Source organism: Spea bombifrons, chromosome 5 (genome assembly GCF_027358695.1).
Source record: "Spea bombifrons isolate aSpeBom1 chromosome 5, aSpeBom1.2.pri, whole genome shotgun sequence".
Lineage (NCBI taxonomy): Eukaryota > Metazoa > Chordata > Amphibia > Anura > Pelobatidae > Spea > Spea bombifrons.
This window is the reverse complement of record NC_071091.1, coordinates 62,469,089-62,477,760: the sequence shown is the minus strand read 5'-3', so window position 1 is coordinate 62,477,760 and position 8,672 is coordinate 62,469,089. Positions and strand designations below refer to the sequence as shown.

Sequence of the window (8,672 nt, the reverse complement as noted above, 5' to 3'; positions counted from 1 at the left end):
AAGTTTATATACTAATGCTTCCTGTTTTTAGTAGAGGCAGTCAGTGGAGGAGGAAAATGGGGCAAAGACTTGTTTAACTATAATTATTAAAGAATGCATGCTCCCATTTGCATGCATTAAAATGCATTGGAGTCTGTTAGAATGGCCCCCAAAATGTATTAAAAAATAAAAATGTCCTTTTACTATACTATAACTATACTTAGAGATATTTTTTTGCAACAGCGGACTGCTGAAATGTATGTTTAACAATAAAGGAAACCCACACTTACAAAGACGGCATTACTTTGTTTCCAAATTTGGCTTCAACTTAACATAACTAGAAAAAGCTGTTTATCAGTTCATCAATGCCTTAACACAAGCATAAAGACATAGGGAGTGCTGCTTGGGGTCAACGTATGGGGGCCTTTGCTTAAATATAGCACGGTACAGATGCCTCTGACATGCCTGGTATATGAAGCTGGTCTGCCATACACACTAGAAATCTATTGTTACTCCTGCAGTTTTTTGTCGGCTGACCAGGATTTGATTGAGGGCTACACCCCAGAGCCCCACATCATGAAATATTAATCATTGGAGTAAATTGCTGAATGTATTACCTGTTCCAAAATACACAAGTCTGACAGATAACATTTTTCAAAATTATTTCACTTATATAAATGAATAAAACAATGATTTATAGAATACTCAACTATTGACCTATTAGAATCTTTGTCCCCTTGACTATGATGTCCGTGATCACATGCAGTGCATTTTAGGTGTGTATCTGCAGTCTGCACACAGGATTTGTACATTTATAAGCTGTTCAATGTTGATGTTCATGGATGGCAATTTCAGGGCATGCAGTTTTAGTAAGTGTCCCCTATGAAGGTGGTTGGGGGACTATGTCCACTGGATCTGCTGTCCTGCAGTATTAATAGATCCCAGTAGGTGTCTCTGGAGTTTAAAATGTTATATCAATACTCTAGTGGATGGTGTTTTAACATAACTTGTTTAGAGTTTGATCATCTTACTTAAACTATATTAATTAAAGAAATGAAACTAAAATATGTTGACTGCATATGGGAGAAGGTCTGGAAGCCTCATAGGTCATACCTTCTCAACATTTACATAATTTGTGAATCATTCCATTACCCTTACTTTTTCCCCATACCACTATTAGTTTGAGGCTGTTTAAATCAGAGTTGAATTCAGTATTATCATTTTAACACAACACATTTTTATGCAAAATGTTTTACTGTATTGACTTCCTATGTAGTTTGTAGGTAGTTATACAAAAGGCATATATTGCTGATAAACATATCTCCAATATAAGAACCCACTGACGAGTTAACTTGATGTGCTGTGTAGATATGTGCATACATGACAGGTCACATGAAGATTTACATGGGGAGCCTTTTAATAGATATGTATGTATCTCTTGGTCCAGGAGTTCCACTATAGCTGTAAACTGATGGTGTTGTGTTAGTACACAGAGGTGTGGTGGACATTCTTTTCAGTTTTGGCAGAAGCCATGACGACCTTGGGTCTGTCCTTGAGATTATTGAACGCACTGATTTCTTAGAGGGAAACATCTGGTATCTAGGACAGTTAGGTGATTTGAGATAAAGCGGTAAACATAGAAACAGTTACAAAACACAATTAAAATAAATATTTTTAATGAATAATGGCAGTAAAAAATAACAATATGTCTCACAAATAAGTGTACATAATGTATACTTTTGGTACAAAGCAGTAAAACTGGAACAAACTTTTAGGAAATGCTCATTAGTTGCTATAGTGACTGCATCATTCTGCACCGCAGTTTGTCTTCACACATAAGTGTGCCCACCTCACAGAAGACACATTTCATGAAGAATATTAGTTTACAAAGGGTTACCTTGTTAGAAGCCTGTTTGTATTAGTCCTGCACCCGTCACCCCTGTGTTACACTCATTCACATAAACTTTTTTTTTTTTTTTTTAAATCTTTACATACCCATCAATTCTTTAAATAAGCCCGTCTCATGATAACTTACTCCACTACATATGTTTAGAGCAGAGCAGTGAGGCAACCCATCATTCTGGGCCCACATCATGAACAAAACTTTCTATATATTAATAGTGTATCATCTTATAAAATTGCGTGGGGTACCTTGCCACTGAAACATCATATGTGGGACATCCAGTTTCAGAGACCTTCTGCATCTTTGGAGCTTCATAAGCAATGGTGTACTAAGATGACCAGACCTTTTGGTTCTTTTGTGTATGCATAATAATATTCCATTTTGATTTATCATGTATTTAGCTCTCCATCAGTATCTCTATAAAAGATAAAAGCCCAACGGTGGACCTCAGCTGCCCTTTAACTGAGGACAGCTCTGTGGAAAAACCACTTGGCGGAACTACCAGTAGGACAGGCGTCGTGTTCTAGTGGATCTGGTTACACAATTCCATGCAAGTTGCAAATCTCTCAGGTACAAAACAATCTACGAACAAGTATCTGCGTATGCATTATTATTGTACATTCAATTAATAAGCTGTGGGGTTATACATTAGAGTGATTCTGGTGCAATCAGTAGCAATGAACAGAACGGTCCGATAAGCAGGAGCATTCTGTTAGTTGGCGCAATGAAAAGACCATTTTAAAAACCTTGTGCCTAAATGACCTTTTTATACATAGTTATCATTATTAGTTTTCGTGACCTGTTCTATATCATCAGTATCTGTGTGTGGAAGTTTTTTGATGTGTTGTGTTACAGCATCAGTGTAAGATCTCAGCCATAGAGTGAGTCACAAGACACAGAGCTACAGACTCATGCATGATGGGTCATGCCAGCTGCTTCCTTGAATCAGTGGACCTCATAGGATGATGACTGTAAAAGGAGATGCCTTTCTAATAGCAGAATAAGCAGAGGGATAGTTCTGCCCGCAGTGTGTCTGTATGTTGTTTCTCGATTTTAGTTTTTTTTCCTGCTGCCTGTGACTAATTCCAGAACTGTCAGGTCAGGGGTAGAAGTATCTGCGGAACAAAAAAAATGCTAGTGATAAATGGAATGGTTATTATTGCTTAACATTTCTGGCATCTTTTATATTTGGATGCTTTGCTGCATACAAAGAACAGGAAATACAAGATGGTTCAGTTTAGCCTTAGCAGGGTATGCGATTGATGGAGGAGATGCCTCACTTATAATGGCAGGTCTAAACATTCCACAGTGCGTCTTTGCTGGTACTGGCTTCCTTGAATGTACTGCGTTAGAAAACATAGTATGATACGTAGACACTATAGTTAAACTGAAAACTTTTTTTTTATTCCAATGGAATGTATACCACAATGCTTTGCAGACCCCTCTGGCACTTACAGGTCTAAACATTTTATGGTTATGCTTAATAGATGAAGCTTTGCTAAGATGTAGATAAAAAACAAGGAGTACGTGATCAAATGATAAATATACAGAGTAATTATGAAGCGAGCACAGTTTGAGACAAACATATAAGTGTATGTTCACAACACAGTGATGTATTTACCCGACCAGTGCCCCCCAGTCTCCCCCCTCCGTGGTCGGCATCCCAAATACAATAAAAGGTGCTGCGAACCTTTGAGAAACTGACTGATATGACATCATATGGCACAGCACCTTTTCATGAAGTCTATGGATGCTGTACTGAGCCTGCGGACTCTACAGCGTAAATAGGTTGGTTGTGAAGATCAAAGATCTCCCATGTAATCAGCCCATTGTGCAGCAGGACAGCAGGGGACAGCTTATTCTGACCCCCTGTTTTTTTTTACCAGGGACTGCAGTCCCTGGACCTGCCACCCTAGTGCTTTTGATATACAACCTCATGTTGTGCCTATATTTATCAATACTCTGGACGATGGGATTTTTGGGCTATTAATGCATGCCTTTTATTTACTCACATTCACATTAAATAAGTATACATGAAGACCGTATAGGATATGTTCCAAAGTAACACAAGCAGAACAAGAGGAATTATTTGCATGAAGTCTGTGGCTTTATCATTCGACTCAAGAATTCAAAATGCATTAAAATCACACAAGAGAGGTCACACATTATCCTCAGCCACGTCTGTTGTAAAGACCGTCCTTCAAAGACTATTATTTGGATTTCCTCTGCTTAACTAAATTGTGGCAACATACTAGCAGCACTGAACTGCCATTAACTGATGTAAAGTAATGTATTAAAATGTGAAGTGAAACTTACAAACACAACAGTCCAAAACATGTTATTGCAGGAACACTGCTGCTTCGTATTAAAATGTTCATTCATGCTTTTTTTGTTGTGTTTAATAATTCTTATCTGTTTGCATAATGTTGTTGTAGAAAGGCATGTTACGACAATGTGTTTAATTTGTTTTAATAAACATAGCGTATGTGATATACTTTAATGAGTGCGTCTGGAAAAAAGGAAGTTCCATTTCTCGATGGTTTGTATAAGAAATCTTTTGATCTGTGTATCAGATAAAACGAAGGTTGATCAGGTGTTTTTATGGCCGTGCACATGTGCGGGTTCTATGAGAGAATCAAGGGTTTTGAGTGGAATTACCACACACGACATTATATTACATGATTCAAATGCTTCGTAAGGTTCTTCTGCGTGCCTAGATCCTGGTGCTGCATCACTCAGCAAGTCAAATGTAAACAATACAGCAACTAATAAGAAGGGATACTAAAATTGTGATCCATTTGATATTCTACTAGTTTTATAAAGGCACATTATGACTTACAGTACATACTGAACATATGAAGAAGAAACATATGAAAAAGAAAAAAAAATGAAATTTTTTTGTTCCTCTTCTTGCCCACTCACTGGTAATTAATATAGCCATACTATACTGGTGTCAGCGCAACACCATGTTCTGTTACTATCATGACACCATGATGGTGATTTTAACCTCTCATTCACTCTTCCCATTCAGTCTGTTTACAAAAAAGTGCTGCCTGCATCTTAAAAATATCTTTAAAGCAAGATTCAACTACAGGTGTTGTTTGTGCCCTCATCATCTTCCATCTTAACTACTGCAACTCTTAAGTGGTCTCCCTCATACCCATCTCGCCTCTTTATAATACATTATGAGTGCTGCTGCTAGGCTTACCCATCATTCTACTCCCCTCCATCTGTATACTGGTTGCCCATTTTTCATGCTTCTAACACATCAACTTTGAGGGCAAAATGTTCACTTGCTACCTAATATATCCAACCATAATGTTATGGCTGGTCGCTGTAGGCAGCAAGTGAACATTTCGCCCTTAAAATTGATGTGTTAGAAGCAGGAAAAATGGTCATGCATGAGGATCTGAAAGACTTTGAGAAGGACCAAACTGTGATGGCTAGACAAATGAGCGCCTACAATGAACAAAGAACTGCACCACAGAGCAATGGAAGAAGGTGGCCTGGTCTGATGAATCACATTTTCTTTTAAATCATGTGGATGCATCCATGGAGGCCCCACCTCGCAACTTAAAGGACCTGATGCTAACGTCTTGGTACCACATACCACAGCACACCTTCAGAGGTCTGGTGGAGTCCATGCCTCGATGGGTCAGGGCTGTTTTGGCGACTCAAAGGGGGACCTACACAATATTAGGCAGGTGGCCATAATGTTATGGCTGATCAGTGAATTTCTTTACATACTTACCATACTATATATGAACTATCCATGTATCTGATGTTCCACCATACCAAAAAATTTTGGTCAGTTTTGGGACCTATAGTTTTTAATATTTTTATTAGCGATATTACAAACATCTGTTTTTGCAGATGATACAAAGGTTTTCAACGAGGTAGGCATTCTGGGTGGAATAAGCCCAATGACTAATGATTTAAGTAAATTAGGATGGACAAGAGTGTAGCAGCTGCAGTTTAGTGTTGATATACCGTATTTGCTCGATTATAAGACGACCCTGATTATAAGACGACCCCCCAAAATCTGAATATTAACTTATGAAAAAAAGAAAAAGCCTGAATATAAGATGACCCTGTAGGAAAAAAGTTTTACCAGTAAATGTTAGTTCATGTAAACTATGTGAACAATTGTTTGTTAATAAAAGCTATGATTGAGAAAAATATTTTGTTTTTTTCCTTTTTTTTTCAACCTGCCCCCCCAGTTATGCACATCTGCCCCCAGGCTTGCCATTCTGCCCCAGAAATGCCTTATACCCCATATATGCCACTGTGCCCCATGATATGCCTTTTAACCCTCTATATGCCACTGTGCCCCATGATATGCCTTTTGACCCCCTATGTGCCACTCTGCCTCCAGAAATGCCTTATACCCCTATATGCCACTCTGGCATTTAGGGGGTTAAAAGGCATATTATGGGGCAGAGTGGCATATAGGGAGGTAAAAGGCATTTCAGGAGGCAGAGTGGCATTAAAGGGGTTAAAAGGCATTTCACAGAGCACTCTGCCTCCAGAAATGCCTTACACCCCCCATTTAACACCTCCCTCCTCCAAACTTACCGGTGCTTCTGAGTTGGGGGGTGGGGCGCATAACACAGGAGGGTCCAGGTCCCCTGCATCTGAGCCCCGGTGCTTAGTCTGGGCAGCATGTAGAGCTCCACGCGAATCGCGTTGAGCTCTACACGCTGCCCGGACTAAGCACCAGGGACTTGGAAGCACCGGAGGGGGGGGGGGTCCCCTGCATCCTCCTGTGTTATCCCCCCCCCCTCCAACTTACCGGTGCTTCTGAGTCCCCAGTGATTAGTCCAGGCAGCGTGTAGAGCTCTACGCGATTGTATCGTGTAGAGCTCTACGCGATTGTATCGTGTAGAGCTCTACGCGATTGTATCGTGTAGAGCTCTACGCGATTATATCGCGTAGAGCTCTACACGCAGCCCGGACTAAGCACCGGGGACTCAGAAGCGCCAGTAAGTTGGGTTGGGGGTTAACATAGGAGGATCCAGGTCCCCTGCATCTGGGTCCCCAGTGCTTAGTCCGGGAAGCGTGTAGAGCTCTACGCGATTGTATCGCGTAGAGCTCTACACGCAGCCCGGACTAAGCCCCGGGGACTCAGAAGCACCGGTAAGTTGGGGGGGGGGGGTTAACACAGGAGGATCCAGGTCCCCTGCATCGCTGCGGGGGATCTGGATCTTAGTCTCATAATCAGACCTATTTGAGGTCTGATTATAAGACGACCCTGATTATAAGACGAGGGGTATTTTTCAGAGCATTTGCTCTGGAAAAAACCTTGTCTTATAATCGAGCAAATACGGTATATAAGATCTCTGGTCAGACCTCACCTGGAGTATTGCGTATAGTTCTGAAGACCCCATCTCTAAAAAGATATTGATATTGTGGAGAGAGTTCAGAGGAGGCCTGTGAGGATTGTAAATGGTTTGCACGATAAAAATGATCAGGAAACCTAAGAGCCACGAATATGTGATAGAAACATTTAAGTACGGTACTTAAGGAAAGTTTTTTTTAAAGGACAAATGTTAAAACTTGAGGGTCAAGAGCTTACATCTAATGCAAGGAAGTTTTACTTAATTAAGAGTGTGGTAGATAAGAGGAACTGTCTCCCAGCAGAAGTGGTAGAAGTTAACACAGAAACCTAATTTATTAATATAGATTTGTAGATAATTTTCAGTTTTCAGTAAATACCAGAGGGTACAGAAGGTAAGATTGAGTGTTACATTAGGGGGAATACAAAAAGATAAAACATCAGCACATCTCCTACATGACATATGCCGCAGAGTAACATCAGTACCTGAAACATATCAACACAGCCAACTATACTTTGAAAATGTTCCTTATCCAATTTCCCATTGATTTGAGGTACCTACAGAAAAGAATGAAAGAGAAGAAAGAAGTACATACGAGAAATAAGGAAGAAACTGAATTTTAACATGCATGGGATAAGCATTAGTGTACCCCAAATCTAAGTAGAGGAATGATTAGGGTTGAGGGGCAGACTAGATGAACCTAATGGTTCTTCTTTGCTGTCAGATTCTATACATCTATGTACCTGGTCGTATAGCACAATCCGGACAGTGCTAGGTACAGAGACCAATGGTCCCTACAAACTTTATTTAAACATAAAGTTAAAACCAGTTAATATGGGGACATAGTATACAAAGAATAGGATACAGTCAGAATTTGAGCAAATAGGGGAAAGGTTGACCAAAACTACCTTTCAGCGCAGTTCCTTTTCAATTTCTGCAGCACTCATAAAACATGGTACCCCAGGCTTATGCTATGCATTATAGGCATTATATAACAACATAAAACATGAAATCATATGGAAAAACAAAAAGTGGCACTCTCATTGGTGCTATGAATATACTATCAGTTGCAGCAAAACACATTGATTATTTTGGTGTTGAATGAAGCTGGAAGAATTTTGTAAACCTGGTAGTCCCCAAGCAGCATACAGATGATGTAACCTTCCAAAGGTTTTTTTGGTGGACTGCGGATGGTATGTTCGGATCTTCTGCATTCTGTGTTGAGGCTCCAGTACGAGACATAGCTGTAAACACATGAGTCATAATAAGATTCTGAGAATTGTACATGGCAAGGCTTCTGCAGACCCCTCCTGTGCTCTAGGGTGATGTTGGCCACATATCCCATTCTTCTGTGCGCTTTCCATTTTGTTGCAATGAAATACTTTCACTGCATAAAAATGTGCCTCCTCCTGTGAGTCACGGCTCCGCTCTCTCTTTTACAGTTTGGTGCCCTC

The 8,672-nt window shown here is 40.0% G+C and overlaps 1 long non-coding RNA gene across 2 annotated transcripts; it reads right to left on the bottom strand.

Moving 5' to 3' along the window:
- Positions 1 to 2,475: 2,475 nt before the first annotated feature.
- Positions 2,476 to 8,457, bottom strand: LOC128497970 (uncharacterized). 2 transcript variants are annotated; one of them, XR_008354369.1, is made up of 3 exons: positions 8,300 to 8,457; positions 7,704 to 7,775; positions 2,476 to 2,997 (listed from the first exon to the last, which is right to left on the bottom strand). It is a non-coding gene; the product is annotated as an uncharacterized LOC128497970 (long non-coding RNA). The 2 variants fall into 2 exon arrangements; XR_008354368.1 differs by lacking the exon at positions 2,476 to 2,997 and having other exon boundaries at positions 7,529 to 7,775.
- Between the last annotated feature and the right edge of the window lie 215 nt (positions 8,458 to 8,672).